Source organism: Saccopteryx bilineata, chromosome 9, assembly GCF_036850765.1.
Source record: "Saccopteryx bilineata isolate mSacBil1 chromosome 9, mSacBil1_pri_phased_curated, whole genome shotgun sequence".
Taxonomy (NCBI): domain Eukaryota; kingdom Metazoa; phylum Chordata; class Mammalia; order Chiroptera; family Emballonuridae; genus Saccopteryx; species Saccopteryx bilineata.
In genome coordinates this window covers 12,773,828-12,792,809 of record NC_089498.1, presented here as the reverse complement: position 1 = coordinate 12,792,809, position 18,982 = coordinate 12,773,828, and positions in this window count along the sequence as shown.

Below are 18,982 nucleotides of genomic sequence, written 5' to 3'. Positions count from 1 at the left end.
TTGTTTCAATGAGGCATTTAATTTTGCACAATCCATTGCTCTGGGTATATATTAGCTAAATATTTATGAGTTGATTATTTCCAAAGCAGTCAGATTTGTTAAGGATGGAAGATAACTATCTTCCTGTATGATTTGCCCAAGATCTTTTTTTTTTTAATTTCTTAAGTGATTACTAAAATGTCAAAGATGTAAAGAACGTTTGTATAGTTTACACAAAATGAAGTAGAAGGTGTTAGATTGTCAATTAATATCCTTGCTTGTTTCCTAAAGTGTGACAGCTGAAAGCTGTCTCCTACATTCTCTCTATCCATCAAGTTCCCAGACCTTAACAACCAAGAACGCCCTACTGCAAGCAGAGTGTTGACTGTAGGGACATAGTCTAACAACCTACACTTAAAGCAGCAACCGCACTCCAAACTGTACCAGCAACCAGGTGTATTACCATCAAGTACTGGTATTTAAAAACTTAAAGCAGCAAAGGAAATGACTACACTCAAAGAGATCATCTCCCAGCCACTGATGACTGAAGGATATATAGTGAAAATCATAAGTTAGAGTGTTGGGCAGATAAGATATATTATGCTCACTTTGTTAAAGATGGCACTGCCCACGTGGAGACCGTTGTCCAGGTGATATTAATGTGTGTCTCTGTGGGCTGTGGGCAGGCAGGATCCTTGTAGCCTGGGCTTGGTTTTAGGATTAAGCCTTTCCCTCCCTTTTTGATGTGGGGTGGTACAATCCCATCATGCCCCAGATAAGTGACTTTGTATTAGAAACTTCCCTATTTTGTATATTGCATTAAAGGTTATGAATCTACACTATAAAATGGGGGCAGAACAGGAGCTTGCTCTCTTGGTTCCTGAGATTATCACTAGAAGAGAGAGCAGAGAGGAGAGCAGAGAAAGGCCACGTGGAGGAGGCCAGGAGAAGCAGCCAAGATGGCAGAGTGTTGAGTGAGAAGCCAGTTTGTGCAGAGTTTGTGCAGGGAGAAGGAAGGAGATGGGGAACAGAGGTGAATAAGTCTGGTGAGCTAGAAACCTTTGATTCTAGGAAACTCGGATAAGTCAGTAGCTTTGTGAGCACTGAATGTGAATGGGTTTTGGAGCCCAGTGTGTGTTTTTACTTGCCCGCCAGGTGCAAGCTAGGATTAAAGATAATGGCCCATCAGTTTTTGGCTCCGTTGTTTCTTTACCGACTGTCCGAATCCAATGCGAACCTGCATGGGCCAGGTGGCTGTGATGGTGGCCCTGGCTACTGGCTTTACATAGAGTTAAAGACTAAAAAGTCTACTGAAATAAACAGCTGCTGAGAGCTGCTTCATGAGACTCTAGAGGTCCTTAACCTTTTTCTCATCCCTTCTCCTTTCTTTCATTGCAAATTCTTTAACGGTATTAAAAGTGTTGTCTGTTCAAAACTCTATGTTGAGATATATTTTAGTATCTGGACTTGAACATATTTTTAGAGATTGATAGAGAGAGGGGCTGTTTTTAAAGGACAGATGAACTAAATCATGGGAAACAGATCAAGGTAGCCAATGAATTATAAATCGATGGCAAAATAACCAAAATAATCTTAGAAGGAGACAAAAAGCATCTTTTCTGTACATAATTCAGACTGTCAATTCAAACAGGTAGAATATAAAATTCACTTAGGAGAACAAAACTAAGTCCACAGTGTTTGTCCACAGAACAAATGACAAGAGCTAGAAAGACTTCCAGTTTCTTCTCTTTATGTAGCAAACATATCCGATAACCATGGACCAAATGGTTCACACATCTTAGACATTTTAAAATTGAAAGATGAATGTGCACTTTGTAATCATGATTTGAATGCTAGGACATTTTAACGTCTGACCTATATACTGCTTCTTTCTGATAATGAGGGTTGTCACTACCATCTGAGTGGAAACTCGGGGTACACCCTAAATGTCTTCTTCTGTTCCCCAACCACATAAAAGAGATGATTAAGTCATATGTAAATCACCTGCTAAAGCTATTTCCCATTTGTTCCCCCTGTGTCCCACAAGTACTGCCATAGTTCACAGCTGCATTATTTTTTCCTATTTGTTTCACTCGGACCTCTATAAAACCCCCCTATCTCAGCTCCTTACCACCCAGTGTGCCAATGGCAACATTGGTGAGAACTGAGAACTTTCATGACCTATGTGAGTCACAGGGTCCCCATCGAAACCACATTTTAAAAAAAATCTGATGGAAAGATTGAAGTGACAAAACTTGCTTAGTTTTCATGATAATTAAGTGAAGGGCAATGTCAAAATGAGAATGAATTAAATGTCAGTTCCCTTCTCCTCATTGCATAGAAGCCACACTCACTGGAACTTTATGCTACAAAGCCATTAAAGTAAGTCCTGAGGAATGTTACTGGCAAACACCTGTTTTTTTTCTCATGCAAACCTATGGTGTACCTTTTATATCCTAGATTACACTCATTTTTAAGATCTCACATTTGGTTAAGATCTTGATACTTTCTGGTTGGGAGACTATTGGGTTATTTGTGATGTCAGCAGACCACTGTGTCACCAATGATTTTCAGGAGAGTAGCTGTTAAAGCAATTCCAGATGCTAATTGCTTCAGTGTTTAACAACATGAACTATGAAATTATAGGCATTTAATAATGTTAGATTTCTGGACAGGAATTATAGGGTAGATATCCCCAGTGAAACTGTTTGAATCACCCATCCGAGAAAAATTGGTTTTATTGTCATTGTTATAGAAAGAGGCGACTTTGGCCTCACAATATCGCAGCGTGGCTAGAAGAGGCTGACGATTGTTTATCTCACAAACACACAGAGCTCACCCGGCCTTTCATCTCTCCACACTTTGCCTGTCAACAGCCGACATTTATTATCTGCAGGAAGAAAGAGATTACCTTAAGCGATGCTTTTAGTATGATTAATGTGAGGAATAATCATTGGAGGGTACAGTTTCTACAAAGGAAACAAATGGCTGTCTTTCTGGATTATTGAAAATCATAATGTTTCATCTTCTGGAGGAAAATGAAATGATCAAATACCAGTTTGCAGTATTCAAAGGAAATATAGATACCATTTAGATAGAGTCAGTATTCATCCATAAAGTGGGCAAAACATTATATAGCGTTCGTGTATGCATTAAAGCTATTGAACAGAGGCATTGTGCTGGAGAGCACGGGGTCGGAGGTAGAGTCAAGCAAATTTGCTTGGAGCTCTTGCTCTGTCAGTAGACATGATATTTCACGATCATTTTTCAAAAGCTTTATATTTATAAAGCACTTAGACACCCATTATTTCATTTGACCTTCTTAAGATTCACTCAGATAAAAGTGGGTGCCTTTCTTTGCCACACATTCATTTGATCAAGTCCTGACTGCTACGTAGATCTTCAGAATATATCCCGAGACCGGCCACTTTGTGTTTTTTTTTTTAAGACCACCTGAGTCAAAGCTCCCACACGGTTCTCCCGGAACACCACAACAGTCTTCTTTTTTTTTTTTTTTTTTTTTTTTTTTTATTTTTCTGAAGCTAGAAACGGGGAGAGACAGTCAGACAGACTCCTGCATGCGCCCGACTGGGATCCACCTGGCACACCCACCAGGGGCGACGCTCTGCCCACCAGGGGGCGATGCTCTGCCCCTCCGGGGCATCGCTCTGCCGTGACCAGAGCCACTCTAGCACCTGGGGCAGAGGCCAAGGAGCCATCCCCAGCGCCCGGGCCATCTTTGCTCCAATGGAGCCTTGGCTGCGGGAGGGGAAGAGAGAGACAGAGAGGAAGGAGGGGGGGGGGGGTGGAGAAGCAAATGGGCACTTCTCCTATGTGCCCTGGCCGGGAATTGAACCCGGGTCCCCCGCACGCCAGGCCAACGATCTACTGCTGAGCCAACCGGCCAGGTGAGCCAACCAGCCAGGGCCCACAACAATCTTCTAACAGGTCTTTTTCAATCTGATCCATTGAAACCTGTTCTCCACATACAAACCAGAGTAATCCTGCTAGAGTATAAATTATACCACGTCTTTTTCTTTTTTTTTTCTTTTCAGCCATTGTTTAAACTAGAGAGTGGCTTCCCATTAACCTTAGAATAAAATCTGTAGTTCATGGGCACATGCATGTATACGGCCCTTGACCTAATGAATGCTCTTTGCTCTGTCCCTAGCTCTTCTGGGGCTCCTTGAGAAATCCACTCATAGTCCTGTCTAGGCCTTGTACATATTCACTCAACTCCCTTAAGATTCTTCCACTTCTGCCTACCATCCAGCTCCCAAACCACGTGTTGTTATTAGTGACATCCTTCTTCCTCCAGGTACCAAAACACCTTTCTGTTACCTAATGCTGTGCGATGTATTGTATTACCGTGAGATATGCTGGCTTAAAACACAAACAACACTTCTTTTGTTTGAGAATCTCTCACTGGGACCGAGTTTGCAGAGATCACGCATCTCTGCTCCGTGAGATATGGGCTGGGACAGCCCCCCAGCTGGGGTGAGAATCATCAGCAGACCTTCTCACTCGTGTATGGGCTGCCAGTCCAGACAGACCCAGAGGACTGCCATTGGAATAGTCAGATGCCCTGTGCACGTTCCTCAGTCTCTAAGAAAGACTTCTGTGGGATCTCTCCAGCATCGGTACCTTGGGAGAGCCAGCCTTCCTGCCTGCAGCTTCCGGAAACTCTGAGGTAAAGGATTCCAGCCTCAGTCTTTGAGCTGAGATAAGAACTCTTGTTATGCCTGACCTGTGGTGGCACAGTGGATAAAGCGTTGACCTGGAAATGCTGAGGTCACCAGTTCGAAACCCTGGGCTTGCCTGGTCAAGGCACATATGGGAGTTGATACTTCCAGCTCCTCCCCCCTTCACTCTCTCTCTCTCTCCCTCTGTTTCTCCCTCTCCTCTCTAAAATGAATAAGTAAAAAAAAAAAAATTAAAAAAAAAACTCTTGTTATGTTCAGCTTGTACATTTTAGGGTAATTTCCTATGTAATAATAGATAAACATGTTGTGAAAAATACAGCTATTTCTCTTAATAACGTAATTGTGAAGGAGAAACACAGTCTCAAAAAAATGGTTTAACACCCGTTATACTTAGAACAGATAGGCAGCTTAGTTGGATAAGTCTTTTACCTACATTTCAACCCCAGCTTTTCATCCACAGACATGCATTTTTATTTTATTTTTTGGTACAGGTTTGTTGAGATATAATTGACATACCACAAGCTTCACATCTTTGAAATATATAATCTGATGTTTTATATTTGAATACATTCATGAAACCATCACCATAATCAATAAGGAATAAATCAATCATCTCTTCCAAAATTCCTCATTGCAATCCCTCCCCCACCCTTTCTTGCCCTGCTCTATAGATAGACTCTCGAGATACTGCCACTTCATATTAACTCGCATTTTCGGTTTTATGTAAGTGAAATCGGATATTATGTGTTATTTTTTGTTGGTCTTCTTTCACTCAGCACTATTATTTTTAAATCAATTGAAATTGCTGTGTGTACCAATAGTTTATTCTGATTGCTGAGTAGCATTTCTTTGTGGAGATACAGCACAATATTTTCATCCATTTATCTGTTGATGGAAATTTGGGTAGCTTTGAGTTTGGGACTATTAACAAATAGAACTGCTTCAAACATTTGTGTAGTACGAAGTCTTTATGTGAGCAGGTATTTTTGTTTATTCTTGGGTAAATACCTGAGATAAAAACAGCTAGGTCTTATAGTAGACGAGTGTTTAATAGCTCGAGAAACTGATAAAATGTTCTTCAAAGTCGTTGTGCCATTTTACATCCCAGCCAGCACTGCATGAGAGTTGCTATTGTTCCACATTCTCATCAACAGTCAGGATGGCCGGTCCTCCCAATTCCAGCCTTTCAGACAGCGCACAGTGGTTTTTAATTTGCATTTCTCTAATTGCTCATTATTTTGTGCATCCACTGCTGGTGCCTTTCTGTCCGTATATTTTGTGTTTCATATCCCTGTCCTTATATCAATTCAAACATTTTAACTGTTTTTAATTGGGTTGTTTGTCTTATTGAATTGTAAGTGTTGTTTATACATTGCAGCTGTACAACCTTTTTACGAATACATATCTTTCAAATTTTCTTTTTCTCTGGTTACTGTATCAAAACTGGAGAAAAAGTAAGAAGCACTAGCTAGTGTTTTCTAAGTGCCTGAGCTCAATCGGTATACTCATCTTTTTATAGACTTTCTCTCTGTTGTTCTTGTCCCTGGTGAAAAATTACAACCACCTGGAGAAAACATAAAAAATACTGGCGCCCAGTACCCACTCAGTCCATGTAGGCCAGAATCTCTAATGACAGGGCAAGAGGCTATGTCTTTCTCTTTCCCCATGCATTTTTCTGTAGGCTCGTGGTTGAGAATCCGCCTTATTACGCATCAACGTTGATGGTAGGATGAATGAGAGTAGCGTTCTTATTGGTTTGTTTTTTAATTTCTGTTTTAGAGAGGAGGAAACTGTAATTCAGAGAGGCAATGAAGAAACTGACAGAGGTCACCTAATTAACAAGAGGAGAGGCTCGGATTCGAGTCACAGTCTGTTTACAGAGATTTGGTTTTCATTCCTTCTTGTGTTTAAGGTGGGATAGAACCCGCACTAGGAAAGTAACGTAAGGACATGTGTCGAAGTTCAGCGTCAAGAATAAATAGCAGGGGGTGTTCAGATGCCGCTAACAAACGATGCCCCAGTTTATCCCACAGTAGCCACTCAGTAAGTATTTGCTAAACACTGCAGGAAAGTGGGAAGTGAGAAGACCATGCCAGGCAGCCCCATACACAGCTCATCCCCATTCTAATGACATCTTACCCTTGAAGATTGCCAGCCTGATAGCTTTCTTGAGTTTAACAAGAAAAGAGGCCTTTCACTGTTGTCGCCTCTAATCTGCCCATCACTTGTGCCGTGTGTGGAATCCCCTGACAGCCAGGGAAGTCCCATTGAGGACGGGCTGTATAATTCAGTGGAGAGAAAATCTTATTGCATATGAGATACAATTTGTCATCTGTTTAACACAGCTCAGCACATAGACCCACTACCAAGGATGCCCCCTCTTCTCTGCCCTTTGAAATTCTGCCTGTGTTTTCAGACCCAATGCCAAATCCCATGTTTTAAAAAAAGCCTCCGCTAACCCCTATAAAAACTACTATTGTAATTATTGTCACTGCCACTCACATCGTAATCTATCAGGGGCTGCCTGATTGTATCTATTCTACCTTTTTTCTCTGGCCGTTATTTTATATTCTGCATTATTTATTTTAACTTTCAGAATGTTAATGCCTCATCCCTCCCTCAATCATTACATGGAACTCATCTCCACTGGGTGGCCAGGGCTGGGTGATATGTTTACGTGACATTAGAAAGGTTGTACATGTGAAAGGGGCTCACTTTTTTTATTTTTTGGTGACAGAGACAGAGAGAGGGAGAGACAGAGAGAGAGAGATAAGAAGCATCAAGTCTTCCTTGCGGCACCTTAGTTGTTCATTGATTGCTTTCTCATATGTGTCTTGACAGAGGGGCTACAGCAGAACGAGTGACCCTTGCTCAAGCCAGCGACCTTGGGTCCAAGCTGGTGACCCTTGTTCAAACTAGATGAGCCCGCGCTCAAGCTGGCGAGCTCGGAGTTTCAAACGTGGTTCGTCTGCATCCCAGTCTGACACTCTATTCACGGCACCACCACCTAGTTAGGCAAAGGGCCTCACTTTAACACGATAGCAGACCACGTACAGGGTGGGGCTAATGTCAGTTTACACTTGTTCATGTGGGAAAATCAGACAATAGTTAATAAATAATAATATGAGAATAAACTTTCTTATATTCACAACTGAAGCCAACTTTTGCTCCCATCCTGTATATCGGGGAACATTTTTAGGGAGGGGGGAAACTAAGAAATATTTCCCCATGAAATGACTGGTTTAAAATTTTTTTTCAAGGAGAGTTTTGCTGAATTTGCTTGACAAGTGCTGCTGTATCATGAATTCTCTCACCATTATCTAAGGAAAGGACGCTGGACAGATGACGCATGGAGTTCCAGCAGAGTCCACAGGAGATTTAGGGCACTGCTCTGAGAGCCTGATGCTACCACCAGCCCTCGCTCTGCTCCCAGAGGTACCAGGGAGGCTTCTGATTGGAGTACAGCTTCCCTGGAAGCTGGTCTATAGGCACAGGATGAGTGTCCAGAGAAGTCACTTCAGTGATCACTCTACCCTATCCCCTGTTCCTTCCTATGTCTTCTAAACCAATTCACCCCCTGGCCCCTATTTCTGTCCCTGTCTCTACGTCTCATCCACTCAATCATTGTTCTGTAGCACCCCTAAAGTCTCTTGTTGTGCCCTGAGAGGCTTCTGCCGTTTCGGGATCCAAGCTAATCTCTCCGCCGGAAGCATGCCTTTAGAGTTCAGCCGTGTTTCTGAGTGGCAAGATTACACCAAATGTTGTCCCTGATTGTATGTTGAGCAGGGATATCCTGCTGAGCCGTGAGGCAGGGGGGACCAGTGACAGGATGAGAATGGAGGACATTCAGAACAGCTAGGCTGGAGCTGATGCTTCACGGGACAAAAACAGACCCCTTCCCCGCCCCTTATTTCAAAAAAAAAAAAAAAATGGTACTATTTGAGTGTTTGTGGCTTTTCACCAGATTCAAATATTCCTTGAATCGGTTTCCTCAAAGTGTAGCAGTAACAACTAAGATACATCTCTCCCCTCACCGTCCGTAAGTGACCAGGGGTCCCCAAACTTTTTACACAGGGGGCCAGTTCACCGTCCCTCAGACCATTGGAGGGCCGGACTATAAAAAAAACTATGAACAAATCCCTATGCACACTGCACATATCTTATTTTAAAGTAAAAAAACAAAACGGGAACAAATACAATATTTAAAATAACAAACAAGTAAATTTAAATCAACAAACTGACCAGTATTTCAATGGGAACTATGCTCCTCTCACTGACCACCTATGAAAGAGGTGCCCCTTCCAGAAGTGCAGTGGGGGCCAGATAAATGGCCTCAGGGGGCCGCATGTGGCCCGCGGGCCGTAGTTTGGGGACCCCTGGTGAACACGATGCCTCACACCGAGCCTCCCAGAGCGTCGCGTGAGTGTCCTGGAGGTTTTTCTAAGTCCTGGTTAACTGCTTTAACTATCTACAGTAATCGGCTTCGAGAACTCGAACACATCCATATTAAGAGAGAAATTAGGCTCTGACGTCCCTTTACCAAAAGAATAACGAGGAAAATAAATCCAAGGGGTCCAGCGTGACACGTGCTAACAAGAGGGCTAGATGGTCTGAGCTCTGCACGCCCTGTCCCGCGATGCTGATTAACGCGGGGCGCATGCTGCAGGCTGAAACGCAGACCCAGGAGCGTTCCAGAAAATGAGATCTGTGGTAAAGGAAGACCGTGACCTCATGCTTTACTGACTCCGGTTCCTTCCTGATCTAAGGACTCTCAGGGTCCCTCTCCAGCGCCGGGGGAGATCAGAGCCTGCCCGTCACACCACAAATTGCACAAGTGACCCTTGAAACACCCCGTTGATTCCTAAAAGGGGATTATCCTAGGTCAATGACCAGGAGCCAACTACAGGATTTGGAAGAAAAATTGGCAAAATGCTTAAGAAAGGATGGAATCTCAGAAGGAGAAGTTTAAGTATTCTTTGGCGTATTTCAACTCTTCACCCAATGAAGAAATATGGGTGACCGATAGTTAATATCAAGAGAAGTTCTTGATCACATCTGCCGGGTTCCTTATTAAAGCTCCCAGAGTTAAAAGCCTGCAGCTACCTGTTTCAGTCAAAATGTGAAATAATATAAGAATGGTTTTAATCTGTAGTTGTCTTTTTCTGCCGTGGCCTTTCCTTTAGACATTATTATCCCTTCTCAGTTTCTAATTTTTTTTTTTTTTTTTTTTTTGGTATTTTTCTGAAGCTGGAAACGGGGAGAGACAGTCAGACTCCCGCATGCGCCCGACCGGGATCCACCCGGCACGCCCACCAGGGGCGACGCTCTGCCCACCAGGGGGCGGTGCTCTGCCCCTCTGGGGCATCGCCACGACCAGAGCCACTCTAGCACCTGAGGTGAGGCCAAGGAGCCATCCCCAGCGCCCGGACCATCTTTGCTCCAATGGAGCCTCGGCTGCGGGAGGGGAAGAGAGAGACAGAGAGGAAGGAGGGGGGGGGTGGAGAAGCAAATGGGCGCCTCTATGTGTCCTGGCCGGGAATCGAACCCGGGTCCCCCGCACGCCAGGCCGACGCTCTACCGCTGAGCCAACCGGCCAGGGCCCCTTCTCAGTTTCTTTCTATAGGAATGTAAATAAGAACACTGAAAATCGTACCCGCCCAGGGACCTCTGGGTACATTGGAAGGTGGTTAGGCTTCTCAGTCCGTCAGTTCTTGTTGGGCAGACCGATTTCCTTAGCATCTCCGTTTTTATGTACATGAAGGACTGGAAAGGTTCGCATCTTTCCGATCACAAGTGCTGTACGGATCACTGACTTTAAAAGGAAGTCGGGTAGCAGCCTCTCTTTCTGCTCTGTTGGGTGAAGAAAAACCTTTCAATCCGATCTCGAGTTATTTGGGTTTCCAAATTAACTCTTCTCCGCTGCATGTTAATTGACTGTTTCAAATGACACTGATTGAGGGAAAAAAATAAGAATAAATGTCCTAGCTGCTGACCATCCACACGTTATCACCTTAAGTTTAACTTAATTAGACTGAGTCACTCGTCAGAAGTTTTGACCTTCACACAGAACATGGTTACTGTCTTCAGTCAACCATATATATTTCTTACTGAATATTCTGTATCAAAAAGGGAAGGTAAATTATTCACACATAGCATGCGGCCTGTGAATACTTTTGACTCAGTCATTGCCTATTTTATGCAATGAGAGGCTAGGGTAAATTATAGTAATCTTCATAATAGTGTGTTAATATTAATAGAAAGAGATTTTTTTTTTGGTTCTTTAAATTTGCATAGTAATTTCACAAACATTATGAGGTCTAGTCCATTAGGAAGGCCCTGATCCTCAAATTTCTCATCTTTAGAAAGGATAGAGAGACCTGAGTTACAGAAAGAGAAAAATATATATCATATATGCCATCTCCCATGCTGCAAGGCCACAGAAAAGTCAAGAAAAATCAGAAACATGCCTATGACATGATCCAAGACAGATAGAGGTATATGAGGCTATTGTGTATCCTTCACAGATAAGATCCGGAGAAAATGGTACTATATTTCCAGGACAGTGGGCAACTCCGGGATTTGGAGGTTCCAGCAGAAGTGTCACGGGCAAGTTCAGGACACCATGACAGGTTCTCGGGGAGGGAGAGCCCCTCAACAGTTCATGTGGACAGGGTCACCTCTCAAGATCAGGCCCAGCTGGAAAAGAAACTCCCTCCTCAAAGTCCAGAAAAGAAGATCCAGTGGCAAGGTTAAGTTGGCTTCAGACTGACCAACTCTGCTTCCTGCAACTGAACCTCCTTTACGTCCACTGTTTCTCTGGGGATGCCATGGAGTTCAGTAAGCAGTGAGAGAGAAACTAATGAGGGTTAGGGGAATGGAAAATACCAGTATCTATTGAGTGTCATGTCATGTTTTATGTCAAGTGCAGAGAGAATCAGTGTGCAGTGCCTTGGACACAGCATACAATAAGTGATAATTATGTTGTTATTATTGGTATTATAATGATTGTATCTTTCTCTAACAGTGTTCCTCAAGGCATGGTCCTGCTTAGCCTTTATTAGAATGACCTAGAAGGCTTGTTATTATATAAATGTAGAATCTTGGCCCCCAATCACTACATATTAAATCAGGATCTCACTGAGAAAGACCCAAGCATCTGTATTTTTAAGAAATACAACACTAATACAAACTAGCAATGGAGAAGCACTATTTTATATGCCAGGCATGTTACAAATTTTGTTTGTTTCATTTAATCCTGGACCCCCCCAAAAAAAAATAGAATCTGGTTTTATAAGAGAGAAAATGGGGACTCGAATAGTTAGTTCTTGGAAACCCATCAGAACTGATGTTGCAACACAGTTCTGTTCAACTTCAAACCCTATGTCTCATCCAAGTACTAACCAAGGCCAATCCTGCTAACCAGGGGGAAGGGAATGTGGGGAAGGGGGGAAGGGCATGTGGGGGATGGGGAGGGGGTCTTGAGTGAATGGGAAGGGGGAGGGGTGAGAGGAAGGGTTTAAAGAGAGACAAAAATAAAGTGACAAAAAATGAGTTGACTTTGGGTGATGGCTTTACAACATAATCAACAGTTCAAATACAAATGTTCACCAGAAACCTATGTACTCTTATTGATCAATGTCACCCTGTTAAAGTTAATTTTCTAAATAAAACTAAAAAACAAAACAAAACCCTGTGTCCTTTCAACTATGTGAAGTAGTGAGTTGTGGGGGAAAAAATGTGCACGACCCTGGCAATGGCTGCTCTGGGAGGCTCTTGGTTATTGCTTCAACACAACCAGAAAGACAGGAGGAGGGAAATTAGCAACGTGGAGAACGCCCACTACATCCGTGCTAAGGAAATCTCTAATTTAGTAGTCATCCAGGATGAAAATCATAGCTAGAGCTCTCAATCCACCACATTTACATGGTAAACCTTACTTCAAAGTCACCCTGGGAAATTACATGACATTTTTACCACAGTCATTTTCAGACTGGGTCATTATCTTTAAGCAAACATTTGTGGCACACTTTGAACAGACACATATATCATCAGGCAGGCAGTAGGCTGCACTAGCAAGTTTCGGGGGGAGATGTTTCCACCATCTCTTCGGGGTTGTCAATCAAAAGATGGTGGTGATAAGGGAATGGGGGATGGAAACGTCAGAGGGAGAACTGTAACCAACTGACAAGCCCAGTTATCTACCCAAGGAACCGAGACTGGGAACTGGGATCTCAGCTAACCGGGCTGTTCTTGGTGTAAATGACCAGTGCTTGGGCGATAGTTCTAAAATATCTATTCCCGACCAGAATCTCAGGCCTTCTATGTATTGGTTGTTTGATCTTGGGAAGTTACTCAACCTCTTAGGACCCCATTTGCTTAATGGGGACAAGATATAGCTTTGCTTCTCTCTGTGCTGTGTATAAATTCTGCAGACTGTTTTTGCTTGCCTGTTTGTTTGTTTTTGTTTCATACAATTTGTTGTTCTACCTAGTGGATGTCAAATGGTTGGCCTGGACCTTTGTCCCCCCTGAGCCAAACCCCACTTACCCTGTGACTATCTATCATGTCTTTGTAGGTCTGGTTGACACCTAGTTCAGAATCTGCTTGCAAGTTCAGCCCACATGGTCACATCCATCAAAAGAGTTTAAAGCAAAAGATATGTAATTGAGAGCCAGAAGGTGTAAGTTCCAAGCCTGATTCTACCCATTATTCCCGGTGTGACATTAGACAGGTCACACACCTTGTCTGAGTCTAGTTTCCTCGATGTAAAAAAAAGCTAATATTTCCTCACCAGGGCTTCTGTACAATAAAAAAGGGAATACCATAAAATTGTTGGCAAGCCTAGTGCCACAAATATATGCTCAAGATTGTCACCTCAGAGTTTTTCCAACACTTCTATTCCTTTAAAATAACAACCCATAGTTTCCCCCCAAGAGCTAAGACATTTGAATTTTATTAACTCAGGTAAAAAGAAACCTCTTCTTGCCTGCCTGGTCTGTCCTACAAGAGCTCTGCAGATAATGTAGCCTCAACCCCATTCCAACTATTTATGTTTTCTCTCTCTGTCTCTAGTGGATATTGTCTCAGCCTACAGCAGAGTGCTGACACCGTACAAATGATCCCAAGGTAGTAATTGATGGTGTGCTGGGCACGATTTATTTTTAGATGTTCAATGAAATGAGGTGTCAACAGTTTATCAATATCAAACAAAAGGATATAGATCAATCTTTAAGGAAACGCGGCTGTGTATTCCCAAGGTGAATGCAGCTTGTATGAAGAGTTTAAGGGGCGCAGAAGGAGCACTCTCCTGGTTGAATGGCAGAGCCTTGAGGAGCTCTGTGACTACACACTGGGCCCCAATATTTCATACGCACCATGTGATTTTATTCGACAGCGTTTAGGGATGTTTACCTGGGTCGGAGCATAAGGCTAGTGTTGGTGGCTGGATCAACTGAGGGGCTATGACATGACCTCAAACATCAAGTAACTCCTACTTTAGCAAAGCCGAGAGACCTCTGCGCTGCTAATTGATTGGGGCGGTGAGTACTGAATAAAGGCAGGCATGAGGTAAAGCAGATGGAGAGGAAGAAGGACAGATCTCCTCTGGGCCCCGTTCCTGGTGAGAGAAGCACAATGACACAGCTGTCACATCAGTTATGCTGGCTGCTGTCCTAGAGTTTATGACTGGGAGTGAGGCCTGGTATCAAACAAGTAAGTATACGATTAATTAACTGACAGGATCCTGAATCATTGACAGTCCGTGAAGAGACCACACATGGGTGGAAGGACTAAATACCCAATACAGTAATACCTCGGTTTTTGTAGACTTCTGTTATCATCGGTTTCGATTTTCGCCGATATTTTCCTCGAAAAATTTGTCTCAGATTTCCTTGGCGTGCCCACGTGACCTCACTGCTAATTTTGTGAAAACAAGGGCGACCCACGCGTTCTCCTGCTCGGTGTGGCGCTGTTTCTCACTGTGTGAGCAGCGCTCCGCATGTCTAGTCAGACAATTCCATTGCTTTCCAGTGTTTTAGTGCTTTTTTTTATTGATTGCGAGTGCTGATACTACAGTTACATGCAAGTGATTACTGCGTTTGGACAGTAATTGGATTTACATTGATTCATATGGAAATATAATAATTGCCTCGGTTTCCGTTGGTTTGGATGGAAACCGAGGCATCACTGTACAGGGTGGTCCTGGAAGTTTCTTTGAGAATACGAAGATCCTATGTGACTAAGGCCAACATAGGCAGTCAGTCAACCCTCAGGTCACCCAGAAACGACATTGCTTTAAACAACCCATTCTGTTAAAACAGATGTACAGACATGCCCTGATTTTCCCCGCCTTTTCCCCAAGATGAAGTCTGGGATAAGCAAATCTGGGTCAAGGTAGTGATGTATAACAATGAGGCGGCCCAACTTCATTAACATGTCCACCTACACTCAACAGTTTACTTCACTGAGATTTATTAAAACAGGTCTTTGTCATTAATCAAAAGTCAATTTATTTAAAAAAAAACCTTTATGGAGACTTAGCATGGTTATATGCATTGTGTGCTAGTTAAGGTCTCAACGTGTTTTTCCAAATCAATGTGAATTAATTCAAATGCAAAAAAAGAAAAGAAAAAGAAAAAAACCCTATTTGGTTTGCTTCAAATCCTTATTTATACGATTAAGAGGATACTATTAAGAGCTCGATTTAGTGACTACAGGACAGAGAGACTCTCATATCCATTAACGCAGCCAGCGAGGAGGGGAGGCTGGCAGAGAGAACCAGAAAGGTCTCTGCTGAGGTGACTGCCAGGTCGCAGTTGGGGGTGACGCTGACCTATCACAAGGTTTTGACAGACCTTACGTTCCTATTAATCAGGACACAGACATCCCAATAAGCACAGGTCACCTGAAAGGGAGATCACAGTGTTCTCATTCAAATCCTCGCACGACCATATTTCCCCATGTATAAGACGTTACCCTTTTTCGAAATATTTAGGGTCTAAAAACTGGGTGCGTCTTACACAGTGGTTGTAGAAATGTGGCATTTCAAATGCCATAGATGGAACTGAGGACGAGGCAATACATATACATGTCTTCATAAGATAATGATTTGTCATCAGACACAGATGAGGACAAGCTAATGGATGGGAGTTTTGACAGCGATGAGGAGTTGTATGAATTTTATGATGAATAAAACTTGATTCAATAACTTTATGCAATCCATTTCTTTTTTTCATATTTTGGGCCCCCAAATTAAGGTGCATCTCATACATGGGGAAATACGGTATTATGTCTCTGATAACCACATACGTTGTTATACTGGGTAGAAGAGTGTCCTCTTTCCGCCATATCTGTTCACCTAGGCATTGTGAAAGTGGCCCTGTTTGGAAATAGGGTCTTTGTAGATACAATCAAGTTCAAATGAAGTCATACTGAACCAGGGTGGGGTCTAACCCAGTGACTCTTGTCCTTATAAGATGAGGGAAATTTGGACAAAGACACAGGGGGGAGAAGGCCACATGGGGATGGAAGTCCTGGTGTCATTCATCTACAAGGACTGCTGGGGGCTAGCAGGAGCTGAAAAGAGGCAAGGAAGGATTCTTTCTCCCCTAGAGCCTTCATAGAGAGAATGGCTCTGCCCACACCTTCCTTTTAGACTTCTGAGCTCCGGAACTGTGTGAGAATGCATTTCTATTGATCCAAGCACCTGTTCTGTACTACTTTGAACAGTAGATGAAGGGCGTGAACACAGGGGAAATGAGATCTCTTGGACTAGAGCTAGCCATTGTTACATGCTTGCAATTCCAGTCATCTGAGGGCTACTCAACAATAGGCTCCTTTCTTGTCAATCGGCTGGAAGACCTTGCCATCAAATCTTCTCTACTCTTTGGATGTTTACCTTTCAAAGCCAGTTCATTTCCCACCCATTCCATGAAGCATTCCCTGGAGAGTCACCAGGAGGGATATTTTCCTGTGAACTCCAGATTCACACCGACTTCTTCTTTCAAAAGACAAATTCTCATTAACATCGAGATTGAGTCATACCACCACCAGCTATTAGGAAAATGAACCCCAAGGGCTGGTTCAAAGCCTTCATAAATTCATTCAGGAATACTATACAAGGTAACTATTATATGTCAGATACTGTGCTAAATAGGGAAGGTATGATAAACAAAAGAATGGCTAAATGGTCTATTAGCAATAATATGCTAATGTTATTCAGATTATCCACAAACCATAGTTACATGCGTGTAAGGGTTACTAAATAATCAATTTAGCAACTCATTTTTTTTTTTCTTACTTCTCTCTAGGCAGGGAGACGTCACACAGAGTCATGAGACCCGGGCCAAAACCAGGCTCTGTCAGATCACATTTTGTGACTGTGAGCATGAGTCTTACCATTTCTGAGTCTCATAGTACTGATTTCTAATGCGGAGATAATAAAATTTACATTGTGGAGTCGATGTGAAGATTCACTGATATAATAAATGGGATGGAACTCAACATATATTAGTTGCCCTCCAGGCTCCCAGGGGCAGTTCCCCCTCAATCGTGGAACGGCTTTTTCCTGCTTCCACCTGCTCCTTAGGTGTGTGCACACATGCACACACACACACAGTTCCTGGGATACCAGGGTTTCCTTTTGACCTTATTCCAGCAACAGAATTCTCTATCGTAAGAACATCCTAGAAAACTATATCAGCTACCGACTTTAAAAAAAATAAGTAGGTAAGACAGGTGAAAGGGAAGAATGATCTTTTGAGCAAAGCCAGCTGGCATCATTAGACTGGGTCACAGGAGAGCATTGAACTTGCAGTTGTTCTTATGTGTATTGATTCCCCCCAACCTTGAAGCCCCTTTGCCAGGCCCAGTGGGCAGCTGACCTCCACTGCCCTGCTCTAGCAGCCTCTTCTGCAGTTTAATAACTGTCGATTCCTTATATTTTGCTCAAAATATGAGCTGTGGGGACGGAGAAGGAACACTGAAAAACTCTCCACCTTTTTCCTCCTTAATAACCTTGTGGTGCATCTGCAGACTGAGTTCATGCACAGAGACATTAATGGAAGAGGGGCAAGTGGCATCATAAATACTTCAGAGGGTCCAGCAGGGCGGGGATTCCTGGCATTGCATCTAATTAAGCTTCACAACGGAAGGAAAATGCTACCATTGTACCTTTGCCCTCTTCCACAAATAGACATTCAATTTATGAGTCTTCCCAAAGCCCAGCCATGTCTCTCTGTGGTTCATGAACTAGTTTTCTATTTCCTGGTATCCATGCAACTTTTTCAGTCATTTACCTTCTTCTTGTCTTTGCCTTTAGTCCATTCCTGGGACAGGCAATGGAACAGGTGCTTTGGATTCTCCTTGACTATGACTGTAATTGTGTTTCTGGTCACCTGGAAACTCTGTGGATTGTTTGTTAAATTGTCCATTCTTTTTTCAGTCATTCAATTAGTTCTAACTTGGTACTGACCATATTTCAGATACTGAGTTATATGTCAGAAGCACAGTTATTAATGTCTTGACCCTCATAGAGCCACTAGTCTGATAGGAAAAGTTTTAAGAAGTCACGTTTGGAAAATAGCAGAAGAACTCCCTAGTAGAAATTATATTTATGGAGATTTCATCATGGGCCAGGCATCCCACTGTTTCCCCACTCACCTTTTGAAGCAGGAGATTACTATTTCATTTTATAGATGAGACACCCAAGGTGCAGGGATATTACATATTCAGGTAGAGTGCTTCAATTAAGAATATGAACTTAAAGTCTTGCAATGTTGAAGAAATTTAAATCCTTTTAAAAGCTGTAAGACATTGACCAATTCATTCCATTTCTTTTCATAAAGGAGTTCATGTATCTCCATTACAATGATAGGAACAGAATTTGAAGTCCATCCTTAAGCTCTCAATTTCCCTTTGGACATGTTCTCTCTCCTCAGTTCTATCATCTGCCCCCTCTCTCACTATGGACGAGGTTCTCTGTGTATGGTCCACAGGCCAGGAATGGCCACTTGTGCGTCGGGAGATTTGCCGTCCCAAGCAGGTGTCATTGTGCATAGTCATTCAGGCTCAGTTCCTGCTCTTCCCTCTGGATGTGAGACTATCAAGCATCTTTAGTTTACTGTACCAGCCAAAGAGGTATGGAGGTCCGAACGACTGGAACCAGAGAATGAGGCTTTAATTTGGTCTTTGGAGCTGTATTCCAGTTAAAATGAGGTCATTAAGGTGGACCCTAATCCAATCTGACTTAGCGGTCTTAAAAGAAGAGGGAAAGGCCATACAAGCACAGAGACGCAGAGGGA